The sequence below is a fragment of the Silene latifolia genome, chromosome X (genome assembly GCF_048544455.1).
Source record: "Silene latifolia isolate original U9 population chromosome X, ASM4854445v1, whole genome shotgun sequence".
Taxonomy (NCBI): Eukaryota; Viridiplantae; Streptophyta; class Magnoliopsida; order Caryophyllales; family Caryophyllaceae; genus Silene; species Silene latifolia.
The window spans coordinates 78,844,682-78,862,037 of record NC_133537.1 but is presented as its reverse complement, the minus strand read 5'-3'; the positions used below and the strand labels follow the sequence as shown (position 1 = coordinate 78,862,037).

Here is a 17,356-nt window from a genome sequence, read left to right as displayed (position 1 = left end):
GGTTATACATACGACAACCGTTGTTATATTATTCCCTCCAAAATTTTGAAACACTTTCCACAACGGAGAACACCCAACAACAACGGCTTTTAACCGTGGTGAATACTTTAGACAACGGTTTCACTAAATAAGCAAACCGTTGTAAATACCTTCTACAACGGCCGCTTTAACAACGTCCGCTTTTTTATTTTACAACGGTTTTTACCCGTTGTTATAGGCTGTATCTGTAGTAGTGTTTACTACAAAATAGCCAAACTAAGTCCAAGGTTCTTTTGCTCACTAGCTCGTCTGTGACCCCATCTAATCATCATCAACCTGTCAATCGCATTTTATACAAACACGAAAGCCACAATTCAGTGGGGAGTAACTTCGAGTCCTCCCAGCCACGAAATGTCATATTTAATGTAACATGTAACGTAACATGTAAACCACATCACAAATAATCTAGATATCAAATATTCTAACAAGTGAACTCTAAACTGACCAAATTAAACTATCATGTGAAACATATAACAAGCAGTAATCCAAACTTTATCAATTGTAACCGGCTTGCATCTCACCTATTACAATTCATAAAATCACCAAACAAGAAAGGACAGTATATCAAAGACAGTCATACGTTCTTAGTACGGTCAATAGTCACTCTATAACTCGAGTCTATACCACGAGGTAGGGAAGGTAATCGAACCGGTATCTTGGCTCGGAGGTTCTATCAAAACATGGCCAAGACACAACACAACCCTAGCCTAAAATCACAAGCAGACCTAGACATGCGGATACACACCACCGCACCCAAGACCCACAATTTTTCTAAAACAAAGTGAGTACCCTAAGGAATCCACCAAAGGGTTGGCTAGTACTTAAGCTGACCACTTACTATCAAAATAAGTAATGAGGTCATGCCCCAACTTGGATATAAACCCACCAAGTCAAGAACACAGAGGCTATCAAGCAGTGAACATACACTCGTCAAGGACTATAATGGCCTATCTATGATGAAGGCCGAAATACTCACCTAGGACCTAAATAAAACCAATCTAGGTCCCAAATAATACTTTAGCCCACACCACACAAGACAAGTAGGACACCCAATTAACCAAAAGAGAGGCAAAGAGTCCAAACTTGACAATATTAAAGGTTTCAGGGAATCTAGGGCCGTTTCTACAACATAAGAAATCATTCAAATCAACCAACAACATATGTGAAATAAAAACATAATAAATGGCCTAAAACAAGAGTAAGGCCAATTATCCAATTTACACAATAATTTCATCCAACCGAATTTTTACCCGCAACCCCACCTGCGACGGCGATGCACGGTTCAATCGCTGGTGACCAATCACACAATTGACTGACATCGATTCAGTCAAAGGGACTAAGGCTCAGTTTTCGGCATAATCATCCAAACATTACAATTATCGCTATAAAATTCATTTTAAGCCTATTCATTACAATTTCATATTATAACCTATCCTAACATGTGCAAACTACTAATATAAGCATAATTTTACCAACATCATTATATCCACTACTAACATTATTCATTTCATATGATTACCCATTTACTACTTATACTAAATATAACATTAATTAACCCGAAACGACGAACAACGCATGAAAAACCGCGAATCAAGCAACGGGCCGACCGGGCCAACCCCAAGGCAGCCGTGGGCCTGCACTGGCACTGCGGCCTGCTGGGCCTAGTGGGCCGCCACCCCAAACCCTCCATTTCTCCATTTTTGTTCAGTTTAACATCGTCTGAAGCATCAATTAGTCATTCCCAATTCATTCCCATACGAATATGTGAACTTAAACATACAAAAGACATGAATTAGACATGAATTTAACCCATATTATCATGTGAAATAAACCACTCAATTAACAATCACAAAATCATACAAAAAGCAAAGAATGTGACATTTAATCGTCGAGTAACTCGAAATATATTACCTTAAGCTAGAAAAAGGCAAATAACCCTTGAGAAAACCCTAAAAACAGTAGCTACCCATCATCCTCTACTACATAGGAGTCCCCTATATCATCCTCATAATCTTCACCTATTAAAAACAACAAAAACACAACAATAATCACTAAAACCGAAATTATGCCCCAAAATCATCTTAAATCAACATAATGAAAACTGAAATTAAAACATACTAGGATGTAGATCTTGAAGAGAGGATTCCGAAAATATAAATTTTGCGAAAATCGGACTAGAAACGAAGAAATTATGATGAAATTACGATTGTAAGATTATCTTATTTTTTTTTTTGTGTGGATTTCGGTCAAGAGGCACAAAAGAAGAACAAAGGAAGTCCTAGGAAGGAATGGGAAGGAGGAAGAGGAGGTGTACCGAGAAAGGAGAAAGAGGAGCGGGATTTGGCGAATTTCATTACTCGGTTTGGCCGATTCGACGATAATTAGAACCGTTTGTCAAATACAAATTCCGACAAGGCCAAAGTTCTTAAACACGAGATTACAAGAAGATTGAGTACTCATATGACCCATTTCCAAAACCGTTTACCCAATTTTCACAGAGTTGCCATTTTTCCCGATATGCCCTTATTTCGAAATAAAAGGTTTTTACACGGTTTAAACTATTTTTAAACATTTCGAAACTATCAAAATAAATACTTTACTTCAAAATATAATAGAATTATATTTCTTTGAATAATTTTTACTTCAAATACATTAATATTAATTTCAACTTGACTAATAAATTACTTCCGCAATATCATAACGGTCCGAAATTACGGGGTGTTACAAAAGGAACAATTAAAATTGAATGAATTATTATAAATACAAATTGTTGTGATTTATAATTGGTAAAATATTTTGGTACAAGTAATTATGAATTACTAAGTCGATTTTTGTATATGACGTATTTTTATTAATACGTTGATTTTTAATATGTTAAAAATACATAACAATTTTATGTTACATATGACATGTGACATAAGACAAATTGACATTTTGACAAAGATAATATGGAGTCCATATTATCTAAGTGGACCGAAATTAAGGAAGTATTAGGATAATATTGTGTTTATTATTTGAGTGGTAAACATGATGATTACCCTAATTAACTAGCCATGCAAACCTAGTGTCCATTGTGAAGAGCAACTAGAGCATGCATTGCCTCCCTCCACTACCCTATTCCACCCGGTTTTTGGAGAGGAAAAACCACTTTCGTTTTTCCTCTTATTTTACCTAATATACACAAAATGTAGTTGTGGTATTATTCATTCATTCACTCATCAAAAATTTTTTAGAGAGATAAAATATTTCTCCTTCCTCCCTCTCCTTCTCCTAACCGGTTTTAGGAGATAAAAACCAAATATTTTTGGGTCAATTTTTCTACAAAATTAATATTGTACTAGTATTCATAATATTAATTTTATTAAGAGTGTGCTTTAGGTATTATACTTTGGGAGGGTTCCTATACTTGGATCCTAATTCTTCCATTGAGGAAAGCACAAGAATAAGAGAGAAGGAGATCTCTCTTGTGCCCTAATAAACCGAAAATCCAATGTAAGAAAAAGATTTCTTCTTTATATTGATTATAGTTTGCATGCATAAGATCACCATTTAATTTTATGACAAATTAACCTAAAACATATATGAATATGTTAGTATATATATCTACTTTTCCTTCATAGGATAACCTACCTTTAAGCATAATCCTCAAGCTAATCGAAATCACCAAGTATCCATCTCATAAAACCGTCTCATCCTACACAAACCATGTAATAACTATCACAATTCACTCTATACTAACTTACAACATAAAATCCCTCATTATAAGTTACTAATTACTCATTTAACATAACTAAATACTAATTAATCTCTCTTAATAAATCCTAACTCGAATTTACTCATAAGACATAGAGGAAAGGGTTAGATTTCTACTTGAAAAGGTAGATCGGGGCATAGTAGGCATGTTCCACCATTAATAAAATCTTGAAGGTTTAGGGAAAGACATTGGAAGCATTTTAGAGAGAGGGGAGGGAGTTTTGAGAGATAAGGAGGAAGGTGGAAATGATTTTAGAGTTAGGGGAGAAAGGGGGTAAATCCCGTATTCTGAAAACAGCGGCACTCGACCAAGTGCCGAGTCCACTCGGTCGAGTGAACTCACTCGACAGAGTAGCACTCCACTCAGTCGAGTCGACGCACTCGGTCGAGTGGACGCACTCGGTCGAGTGGACGCACTCGGTCGAGTGTACCTTTCACTCGACCGAGTAAACCCATTCGATCTAGGCTCAGGTCAAGTGTAAGGCCCTCTTTTCATTCCTCTCACGTGTCCCAAGGTCTAAGTACGGGTTCCACAAATGTCGGGTATTACAATCTTCCCTCCTTAAAATGAACTTCATCCCCGAAGTTCACCACTTACTCCTTTTTCCAATTATTCCTCGGTCTTCTCTCAAGCTTCCTTCTCGGTCCTCTTGTATTTTCTTGCCCTCGTCACTCTTATTGTTACACACATGTGTGTTATTTATCGTAAGTTTCTTATTCACTCTCCTTAATTTCCTACGTATTACGCTCTTTCTTTCTAAATTTCTCCGAGTCCTTACATTCACTCCCCTTAAAAGGGAACTTCGTCCTGAAGTTCTCTATGAGTCTTACATGACGCTCTCCCGGTAGCCTACCATTATTACCACAAGTTTTGTATGATTACCATATGTATATATATATATTTATATGAGTACTCTTTATGACTAGACGCAACCACGTTTACATTCAACATATCATTCACATATCGTATCGGACCGCCATGACACGTACTAGTGTTACCCACTCGTCACGTGGTGTGTACTCACTACTATTATTTACTTTTTCACCATTATTTTGGAATGTCTACATGTTTTCATGCACTTTATGTCATCATATAATCATTTGTAGTTCGATTATTTCTTATACCGTTCAAACAACTAACAAGGTCTAGAGTAAACAATTCATAAAGGTCTATCGTGTGGGTTTTCTATGGCCCATCGACTATTAGTAGGTCGGCATAGTTCAAGTTCAAGGTCAAATGCGTCATAGGTGGTCTAAAATTCCCAAAAAGGGTCAAATTACACTGTACTCGGTCGAATTCAGGAGTTACTCGACCGAGTCAGAGTCACTCGACCGAGTGGTCACGCCACTCGGTCGAGTGGGGGTATTTACAGGAGGTTTCTAGAACCTGTTTTTAGGCTACTCGATCGAGTGAGAGGGGCACTCGGTCGAGTGGACCACCACTTAGTCGAGTGAATAGGGCACTCGGCCGAGTGTCGCTGGGTAGTCTCATTTTCGGCCATTAATGGTCTCTAAGCATTCTTAAGGTTGAACATACATGCAATGGGGTCCAAATGGTGATCACTACACCATCCTACTATGCGAGGTCTAATAGTCTTGGCCTCATGGCCGGCTTACAACATAGAAATTAAATTGTTTAAAGTTTCGAATGATAATTAAAAGTCTCAAGGATCTCAAATCATAAGGCCACCACAACTTGGAGGACTTCCTCTTCTTGCCAATGCTAGACACCCATTTTGCCCATCCGGAGCGACTCTTCACCGCCTTGCTCCCTCCTTCCGCTTGTTCCTCCTCCTCTTCTTCATTTTGCTCTTCCTCTTCCTTGCAAGCCGTCGCCTCCCACAATTCATCAAGGTCCATGGCCTCCATCGCCGCGGATGTTCCCGCCTCACTCCCACTCCCATAGTAGGCATAGCTTGGATAGATCCCGGCATCACCCATGTATGGGTCACGCAAGTGTCCCACGCCGAAAGGAATGTTGATCTCCCATTCTGATGGTTGGATACCATAGGCCTTGAAGACTCCGGAAGTGTCTCCGGGTCTGGACCAAAAGCTAGGGCAGTGGGCGGGTCCTACTCCTTGATTATAGGCCGCCTCGTGCATGTCCCTCAACACAAGGTCGATGTTCACTCGGTGAATGAGGTATGACATGGGATAGTTGGAGTCAAAGGTGGGTGGGGCTTGGACAAAGTTCGCGGCATAAGGCGGGGGCATCATAGTTGTAGGTATGGAGTACGAGGTGAGGGAGGTAACGGGGGTGCCTCCCGTTTCTCGGTGGCATCATCAAGGCCAAAGGTGAGTTTATTAGGGATGGTATACGTTTGGACCTCGGGGCGGGGTGATCCCATTCTCTCCAAAGGGGAAGTCGGGGGTAGGTCCTCACCGGCGGGAAGTTTCATGTACCACTCACCATAAACCCTCCAAGAATAGGTGTCATCCTCCTCTCCATCTACTACCCAAGACTTAGCTTTCAACCAATCAAGATCAAAATAAACCACTTCCTTAGACATGGGTGCATCAACCGCCCCTGGTTCGTAAGCTAACATGTTCTTGGCCAATCGAGTCACTAAGGCTCCACAATCTATGGAGCATTGTTCCACCTCAGTCATCCTCTCAAGGGTTAGACATACCAAAGACACGGCATTGAAGTGGAGATGGTTTTCATGGCGGGGGCTAAGGTAGGAGCTCAAGATCAATACCTCCGCGGAGTTGAGCTTTCTCGGGTCCCTCCTCCCATAGAGGAGGTTGGTCAAGGTGCGCAAGAAAATCTTAAGGACGGGTTGCTCAATGTCACTAGTTTTCATGTTACTTACACTAGCCTTTTCTTTGCTTGTGTAAACGTGGTAATATTTTGAAGCTTTCATGTCCTTCTCAATCTTGTCATGGTGACCTACAACTCACTTACTCACCCTTAGATGGTCGTCAAAAGCATCACTAATTAAGTTGAAGGAGGTATTCTTGAGTCTAAAACTCACCTTATGGGTCTTCTTATTATAGGTGATGGAGCTCAAAAACTCGAGGGTGAGGTTGTGGTAACTTATCTCCTCCAATGTGTACAAACCCTCCAATCCAAGGACAGTGAAGATGTTATGCGCCTCCTTCTCTATTCTGAGGGTTTCCAAGGTACTTACCGACACACACTTGGTCGGGGCCATCCTCCTAGTGGCTAGGACCACAAACCTGTCCCGGTGCTCCTCACTCTCAAAAGCTACGGAAGGGTAGTCAGGGAGGGTGATAGCGGGCGGTGCTTCTTGTTGAGGTTGGCGAGCATTCTTTCCATGAGCGGTTCTCGCGTTCCTTACCATGCTACAAGATAAGATCACACAAGATATGGAACGGGAAATGTAAGATTTTGAAGAAAATTTTGAATATGGATAGGATTTTCTCAACTCCTCAATTTTATGGGCATCAAAAACAAGGGGTTTCTATTATAGTTTTCTTGTAATTTAATTGACCTCTCCAAAACATTTCTCATGTTACAAAAATTATTTTCCGGAATTTAAAGATTTTGTGACATAACACGAGTTTAAGCATGATTTTAATTACATGTATTATCCCAATTCATCACCTGACTTGTCAATTTTTGACTCAACTAAGACACACTACACTTTAAAGTTTCACTTAAGTGATTATATGACATTACCATTAACAACAATCTCGTCGAAGTTGGTGGAAATAAAATTTAGTTGTCAAAATTAAAAAGGAATTTTGGGTGAGCGAAGTGCTCCTCTATCACAAGAAAATCTTTAAGTTGAACAAGTAAGTAGTAATACAAGTGGTGAGTATAAATTGAAATTTAATATGGTTAGTGTCTAATTTCCAAGATTTTGAGGCAATTTTTCTTTTAATCCCTCTTATAAGGTGCTAGTAACCACAAAATCCTCAATACTACCACATAGGAAAATCACCATTAAGACACAAGAATGCATTATTCATGAAAATTTTAAAAGAACTTAGAAGAGTTTTCACCCAAATTTTAAGACAAAATTGATTTCATTTTGGTTCACATAATACATTATCAACCAAGATAGTAGTCTTACATGGTGATTAGACTAAGTTTTCCTCATGAGAAATCAAAATTTGGGCATGACTTGTCTAGAATTCGAAAATTTAAGATGGAGTTTTAAGACGAAATTTACTCATTTTAGACAAGATCCAATCATGACAACAAAAGTTAGGCCTTTGTTGTCCAACTATACACAACAACAATCACCAAAATCCAATCATTGACTCAAGAACACCAATTTTCGAGTTCTATAATGGTGGACAAAAAATTTCTACAAAAATTTGATTTTTATCAACAACAATGGTATTAAAAGCTTACTAGTACCATGAGTTAAGCAAAAGGAACAATTAATTAGCAAAACTTGAAGGATTTAGAAGTTGATCTAAGAAATTCAAATTTGGGGAAAAAGATGAAAGAAGATGAATAACCATACCTTGACCAAATTAGTGAGATTAGATGAGAAAGATGGAGAAATAGGATAGATTCCAAGCAAGTTAGTGCAACAATGGAGGTTTTTGGGAGAATTTGGTGTTGGAAGGGATGAAGATATGAAGGTATGAATATTAGAATGAAGAATTGAGGAAAAATAAGGGCTTTAAGCCGAGTAACCCAACCCGTGTGAACCCACTCGGTCGAGTGCCGAGTGCACTCGGTCGAGTGTGAGTCCACTCGGTCGAGTGGATGACCCACTCGGTCGAGTGACGGGTTTTCCAAAATGTATAACCCCCTGAATCAGGTCCACACGGTCGAGTCAAGGGTCCACTCGGTCGAGTGCCTGCTTACTCGGCCTAGTTGGTACGCATACTCGGTCAAGTGATCCCGTTGGGTTTCAAATTCTTACTAAGAGCTTATCGACAGATTTCTAGCAAGACAATACAAGGTTCGGGAGTCCACCACTTATCGGTGGCTCGTTCCGAGTTAGTGCATGCAACATCAAGGTTGTCGATCCTCACTCTCTACATTCACACTCACACTTACCTTGCCGAAATGTTGCCATCTATATACTAACAATAACTCTATCGAGCGTTAGATAACTGCATAACATGCATCAAGGGGATGGTATTATCATTTTCCAAGAGGTGTCAAGACATGCAAATTCATCCCTACACATATGAAATCTCATAGTGTGCAAGAGTTTAGCAAAAACCAGATCATTCATACAATCATATCACATTGTCAATATCGTTCACCCTTACTTGTAACCACCCACGTAGTGACCAACCGAGGTACTAGGCACTAATTTTGATATGAGAACACCCACTCATACAAAACTGATCTCCTATCACACTCAGTCGGGTTCATTTTATTAGACACGCCTAGTTCATTTTGGTTCATTTGTTTTAGGTTCCAAAATCATCGCTCTGATACCACTTTGTAACACCCCAACTATCCGGCCAAGATAATTGGGGCATTACCGTCTCGGTTTCCCGAGGTAGTGAAATCAGAGATACAATCTAAGAACAATTTTATAATTAGAATGTTTAATGGTTACAACGAATAAATGAATAATGAAAGATTACAAGTCATGACGCCTAAACTAATCTAATCAAACATGTCTGACTCGGAGATCATCAAGTCTCGTCCCTTCTCCCGCGTGCTACCAAAGCTAACCTGTAAACAACTGCTCCCCATATGATCGGAAATATCATATGGATCAACACAGGCCACCCCGGAAATAGGTGACATTTACACGGACACAACAAACGTCAGTTTCAATGATAAATGCAAGACATGACATAATAAGGAAATACGCAACACGTTGATTTTATGAATGAGACTCGAATAAATCAACATCATACAGTACCGGGACACGCCCAGACATACCCATAACCATTATACCGGTACCGGGACAAGCCCAGGCATACCGACCATCACACTAGGTACCGAGACACGCCCAGATGTACCGGGTCCGGAAGCCAACCGGATCCCCTGCCAGACGTCGTGTCTCAGCCACACGCGTCCTTCTGTACTCAAGTCATTAATGTGAACATTCCCCTTCGAGAGGGAACCTCCAAGGGGCGACCCGAGCGTAAGACGGTTTCCCAACCGTCTTACGTCTCCTCAACAATCAAGTACTACCATCAAAGATCTCCAACTCAATCCATTCACAACTATACATATAAAATGGAAGAACCACATTAAGCATATGACTAATTCATGAATTCCATCCCACATGTTCTGAATAACAACCCTTCCAATACCCACATAATATACTAACCAATTCATGAATGCATATGACAAGGAAAGACACATAAACATGCTTAAATAACATTGAAACCGAGTAGGATAACCTAACTTTAAGCATAATCCGCAAGCTAATCGAAATCACCAAGTATCCATCTCATAAAATAAATAAAAGAATCCCGTGTTTTTTCGTCTCATCATACACAAACCATGTAATAACTATCACAATTCACTCTATACTAACTTACAACATAAAATCCCTCATCATAAGTTACTAATTACTCATGTAACATAACTAAATACTAATTAATCTCTCTTAATAAACCCTAACTCGAATTTACTCATAAGACAAAGAGGAAAGGGTTAGATTTCTACTTACAAAGGTAGATCGGGGCATAGGAGGCATGTTCCACCATTAATCCAAGCATGAAGGTTGAGGGAAAGGCATTGGAAGCATTTTAGAGAGAGGGGAGGGAGTTTGGAGAGATAAGGAGGAAGATGGAAATGATTTAAGAATTAGAGGAGAAAGGGGGTAAATCCCGTATACTGAAAACAACGGCACTCGATCGAGTGCCGAGTCCACTCGGTCGAGTGAAATCACTCGGCCGAGTAGCTCTCCATTCGGGCGAGTGGACGCACTCAGTCGATTGTACCTTTCACATGACCGAGTAAACCCACTCGATCTAGGCTCGGGTCAAGTGTAAGGCCCTCTTTTCCTTCCTCTCATGCATCCCAAGGTCTATGTACGGGTTCCAAAAATGCCGGGTATTACAAATGTGCACATCCCCTTGTGACGGGAACCACAACAGGCGAATCAAGGGCATGAAGCTATTCCCGATGATGACTCCACTTAGCCAGGGACGCACCCCGCACACAAACACAATTATACTTTTACATAATTAGAGATATCACGCACCACATATGACAACCAAACGACAGTACTGAGTAGGAAAACCTACCTTTAGCAAAAAGTAGCCAACATCGCATACATCCATATGAAGGCAAGGCAACCTCCATCTACACCTATCACAACCAGTAGAAAAACCCCTATTATTAGCAACCATGACCACAACGAAACCTAGGGATGATGATGATGACTTACCTATGCTCGGCATTCTAGCGAAAAGACTGCGACCCGACTCAAGCTTACGTCCCCATAATGTCTCCAAGTGTGAGGGATCTAAAAAGGGTTGAAAGGTGGTGAGGGAGAAGGTCTATCGTCGATTTGGTTTTGGGAGAAATAAAAATGAAAACTGATTTGGGTTTACGACTTCACGATATATAACTTAACGCTGAACCCGCCATACTCGATCGAGTATGCAGCCTACTCGATCGAGTGGCCTCTACTCGATCGAGTCACTAGACTACTCGATCGAGTAGCCTACACTAGATCGAGTTTCCACCTCCCAAAGGTTACTATGACGCAAAGTCGATAGAGTAAAGGTTCCAATAGGTCAAACATGTGTCTAAGGTCAGTCAACAGGTAGTCAACGGGTCCCTAAAAGGGCGGGTATTACACAGACTGACACTAATTAAAGTCAAATCTGACTCAAAGCCAGAGACCAACTCAAAATTCGAAACCTGACTCAACTCGATTCGAACCCAAGTCCAACACACAAAAAACCCACTCCAAATAACACCTAAATACCAACTTACACGGGACTAAGGTAGTTACCACAAAACACAACCAACAAAACATAATATAGAACAAAAGAGAAAATCCAAATTTGCAAAAAAGATAGGATACTCCTCGTGTCGCCGACATGCTCGCGCCTGAAGTGGGCTCTTTCCAGGCGACGTCGCCATTAATCACCCCAAGTAACCAACACCACACAATACTCTATAAATAACCCCTTTCGTGCCTTATTTAAAGGTACTTGAGAGTCCACCTCTTTATTTCTCCCTTAACATTCTAACCTTCAACTTCCTAAGTAAAACCCGGCGGGTATTTTGGACCTACCGATCCAAAACACGAGCCTTACATACTTTTTTGGTACCGTCATCGTGAATTAAGAACACTTGACCGACCAACTTGACCAACTGCGCATAATCAACAACTAAAAGCAACACTCTTTTACAAACTTTGGTTTACAAATTGAGCTTTCTAACTCGCAAGAATACATTTTGTCGAATTTCTCGTTAGCAAACAAAATATGTAAGTATGAGGGTATAAACAACTCATTTACTTTATGTTTTTAATGTTTTTATGACATAGAAAACATGAACAATGCATAACATGATACAAATATGGAAGGATTGAGCCAAAACAAAACTTTGGCCTGAGACAGGTGCCACTTGTGTCGCTCAAGATCTCTCGTGTAATACCTGCCCTGTTAGGGACCCTTTGACTCATCCTTTGACCATAAGCGACCCTTAGTAAAAGTGGAAGAGAGAGTTATATCACACCCTTTGTTGAATACTCGACCAAGAAAGGGTCACTCAGCCGAGTAACGTCGGTACTCGACCGAGTGCAGGGTACTCGGCTGAGTATGCTCCATAATTGACCGAGTACTCTTTCTGACAGCGTGTTAATATAAAACATGGGGGTTGCGACGTGATTCATTTCCTCGATACATTTTATCTTTTCTAAACCTAATTTCATCTCTCCCAATTCTCTCATCTTTCTCTCTCTACCAATCATGAGTAACCTTGAACACTAATCCGGGAAAGGAAGTAGCTTATGTATGGGTGCATCAAGTCGGGTCATCACCGTAGTGGCATCTATTCGTTCGTCAAGGTGATTTTGTGAATATCGGCTTATCGTTTTGTTTATCTTGATAGTGTTGTAATAGAACATAATCATGGTTGTAGGATAAGACGTGGTTTCGTGCTTGGCGTGGTAGATGATTGGTGCGTTTCTATGGAATAGCGAAAGCAAGGGTTTCCCAACTCAATTTCAGTTCATGGTTGTTTGTTTAATTGTATTATGTGTTACCATTGTTGTGGTTGTTTGAATATATTACTTCAGTTACAGTATTGAGACGGTAATGATATTGATGTTGTTATCGATATCAATTGTGAAGCCATTGTCGGGAGATCATCTTTACCCTCATGTTCGCCCCCTGTGGCTCCCGTCACAAGGGGATGTACACATTGATGATCTGGGTTCGCTCGTTGCGATGAGCTGGGCTTAGGTGGGAAAGGTTGCGGTCCCCCACTGGTGGTGTTGGTTACCTGTTGCGATGGGAACCATTGGATACTATATGACTGGTGTGGTGGAGTTTATCAATCGCTTGTTGAATTGTATTGTACATTAAGTTACTTTATTTTACTGTCCTTATATCCTGATACTGAATTGTGTGTATGTTATGTGTTTCTTATCATTGTCTGTGTCTGCGGTGAACCATTTGATATTGTCGGCAAATGGTGAGCAGTGAGACTTTTCAAGTTGTTATTGTTGCTGATTGGTTGTAGCTGCGGGGTTGGATTGATCGCATGACATAAAGTTGGCTTGTGTCGAGAGTAGTTCAGAGTTGTATTTTCTTATAGTTACATAGCTAGTTCTTTATCTTTTGTTTCCGCTGTAATTTGTAGAGAGGGTATTTAATCGTTCTTTTATATTCTATTTGATATACTTACCTCGGGCAACCGAGATTGTAACGGCCTTACTTAGTGGGGAAGGTCTTTTTAAGGCTCCTTGATAAGTGGAGATGTTACAAAGTGGTATCAGAGCGACAATTTTGGAACCTGAACCAATGAACCAAATGAATGTAGTGTGTCAAATTAAAATGAACCTGGTGTATGTGTGTTGGGAGCCCTCTTATGTTGATTTTGAGTGAGAAGGCGCCCTCATCTTAGAATCCCGGCCCTCAACATGCTTAAACCATCAACTTCATGTGGGGTATGTGTGGGATTATGTGTGTGTGTTGCTTGTATGATGTGTGGTTATTTTGATTTTCCTATCGTATGTTGGTCAACAAGTTGGAACAGTTATGAAACAATGAAACAATAGAAGGATGTGTGGAGGTGTACGTGAATGAGCTTGTATGGTTAGCTTGAGTCCTATGTGTGTTGGCCGTGATAGAAGGAGGAACGAGTAATGTTAACAATACGGTAAATGAGTGTGTTTATATTATGGGTAGATTCCATGTGGTATTGTTTCATGAAGTAATTAACTGAATACTTGTATGCATGTGACATCGTCGATAATTTAATCAAGCTTGAATCTTATTGTGTATGGTAACATGGTAAGTTTGCGGAAAGAATTACGCAGAGATACGATGCAAGGGGTGCGATTAAGTTGAAGTAGGTGTGTTTAGTTGCTAAGTTACATAATGTGTGATATACAAATAGGATCTAAATGTGACGAGTTCTGAAAAAGTTTAGACTCCGAAAAATGTTCTTTTCTTGTTGCAGGGACGATGATGTTAATGATAAACGAATTATGTTACTAATTTTGGGTACTCGACCGAGTACATAGGGTACTCGACCGAGTACGTCTTACTCGACCTAGCATGTTTGCACTCAGCCGAGTGCTCACAAAACAGTAGCTATTGTATTCTGCAAATCCTGAGTACTCGACCGAGTAGCCATGTGTACTCGATCGAGTAGGTCCAGTACTCGACCGAGTACCTATTTTGGCCGGTTCAGCAATACGAATTCCGGAATAATATAAACACACACACCCTTCATTATTCGACTACTACTCTTTCTCATTCACTCAAATCTCTCAAAAAAAATTTCTCTCACAACACAACCCTTGGTGATTTTTCTATTTGCTCTTGGATCTCATCCTCTTGTCTTTCTTTCATTCAATCAACTTTCCAATTAAAGATAATACTTCTTTAAAGTTTCTTATTTACAAATAATTGAATGTATAAGGTTGCTCAAATCTTAAAGTATTGGTCTTTAAATTAAAAAAATTATGTTTTAAATGTTGTTAATTAGTAGTAAGTGCTTCAAATAATCGGTTTGTATGCGAACAAGATGATTTTTGAGCCCAAAATCCCCAATTTTGTACCTAAAAAATGTTTTCTAGGGTTTGCCCCAAAATTTTGATTTTTCATCACTTTAATCCCTTGTAAGATGCTTGTAGAAGTTCAATTAGTGCTAGTAATGCTCTACGAAATGATTAAGTTGTGTATTTTGATAGAAAAATCCATCTTAAACTTCGTCTTAAAAAGGAAACAAATATGAAATTTTCATCATGATATTGTATGAATTCCGGAAATTTCTTGTTGAACTTCTATTCTTGCAGCATGACGAATGCTAGAGCACCCGCCAAGAAGCGTACCTGCCCCAATGCCGCGGTTAGGCAAGGACAAACGAGTGAGGAGCCGCTTGTTCCTCCGGTTGACCAATACCCTACGGTAATCTTTGCCGATTTTGAATAACGGGATGCTTTTATCACTTTAATGGGGCATACCATGAGACAAACGCGTTGTGTGGATCCGGGTATTTTGAAAGATTTGGGCATTGAGTCGGATATAACACACATACTCGACATTTTGGGTTTTGAGGGGTTGTATCACCTCCGCAATAAGTCTTACTCTTTCCTTACCTTAGAATTCTTGAGTTCATTTAAGTATGATGTGGGTGGAAAGTGATGAGCCCATAATTATATATGTTTTTATCCCATATACGTATATTGTTAGTGTCATCTTTCGCATTATTTGAGCTAAATTATTATATATTCGATATTTTGAGATTTAATTACTGTTATTATTATTTTAAATGCAAATGGGCTTATTTAGGGTGTTTTGGTATAGCAGATTACAAGACGGAAGAGAATGGGCTGAATGACGCGCTTAATGGATCAAAAGTATGACACGAGGATGTGTAAAACGGACCAAGGAACAAAATAAAAAGCGAAACAAAGCAAATAAAGAAGCACGTACGTAATCTTTAACCAATAACGCAAGATTCGCGGCCCATCAAATAAAACGGACAGATCACAAGCATATGGACCGGTGAAGTATAAAATAAACCAATCATGAAGAAAGCAGAGAAGAATTGAGCCCAACTTGTACACGTGGGTCTTAGTCCTAATGAATAAAAGCAAAAGTAAAGAAGCAGTAAAATAAGAACATAAGACGGAGGCTACTGGAACAACGCAAAGCAACCAAATGAAGATGAAAATTCAACTCCGTCTTGGATTCTCGAATTCGATCTCTTCCCATATTTTAATCACAAAATCTATCTTATATCTCACAAAACTTGATCCCTAATCGAGTATAAATACCCGATTCCTTGGTCAGAGCGGGAGGCGAAGGAGGCAGAAGCAATTACCCACATATTTCCCAGAAATTGAGTGATAAAGTGAGACGATCTTCTACCTAAACCAGGAGACGAGAGTAGAAGGAGAAGGTACTCCGGCGTGGTCTTAGTACACGGCGGCGTAAGGGCGGATTCTAGTTCAATTGGAGGTGCGACATCCGAAGGTTGTGCGACGGATTCCGGGCTATAGAATAAGTTCTCTTTACTAATCTTGTACCTAGTTTATGGTTTAGAAATCCGTCATATAATCTTAGTACTTTATACTGATATTTGTTATACGATTGATTTTGAGTAATTAGTATTTAAGTTTTACTGTTTTAATGTCAAGATTCAATCTTTCTCATAATTTGTTATCTTATTGTGATTTTTGATTGTATCGTATGCTAATTACGTAAGTTAGGCTTAGTTCAATTTGCGTAGTACCAGTAGAAACACATTTGAATTGGTCTCTGCGAATTGGGATTGATTTAAGTTGAGGGTAAAAACTTAGTCTATTAATTTCTAGGTAGTGACGATACCCAGGGACTAGTAGGGTTAATTATTCTTCGCTCGTAATGCGTCTAATCCGGTTTTTGGTAAGGTGCGACAGACTTACATTGATTGGTTAGTTAAGAATCGGCTTCGGCTTAGTTCAGGACGATTGTAATCTAAGAGGATATAGGGAATTTTAGTTATCTTAAATTCCACAGTTAACCTATTAATTGTCTCAAGATTTTACGGTACCAACTGTCAGTAGATTGGACTAGATTTACTAAATTGGAATTATGTTGGGAACTTGTCTTTCACGTGCTTCATACTAGCTTCTTAGTATTTAGTTTTAGTTCAACTAGTTTTTATTAGATCAAAACTATAAACAAACTCCCCCTAATCGTACATAATGTTAATAGCCGTAAATATGTAAATAAATGGTATATATGTAAGTTAGTGAATAATAGTACTATATAGTTAATTAGTTTTTCTAGTCTCTCCGTGGGATCGACCCTACTTATCCTTTACTATGTTTATATTTTTGAGGTTAAGATAGGTTTATAAATTATTAATTTGTATACGCTAAGCGACACGTATCAAATTTTGGCGCCGTTGCTGGGGAGATTGATGTTAAGATTAATTCTCTATGTATTTTGTAAATTTATACTAACTTAGTTCTATGATTTAGAA

The 17,356-nt window shown here is 39.4% G+C and overlaps 1 long non-coding RNA gene across 1 annotated transcript; it reads right to left on the bottom strand.

The window, feature by feature from the left end:
• Nucleotides 1-214: 214 nt before the first annotated feature.
• LOC141621457 (uncharacterized) lies at nucleotides 215-2,252 on the bottom strand. The gene is made up of 3 exons (XR_012532346.1): nucleotides 2,158-2,252; nucleotides 1,951-2,057; nucleotides 215-315 (listed from the first exon to the last, which is right to left on the bottom strand). It is a non-coding gene; the product is annotated as an uncharacterized LOC141621457 (long non-coding RNA).
• Nucleotides 2,253-17,356: the final 15,104 nt, after the last annotated feature.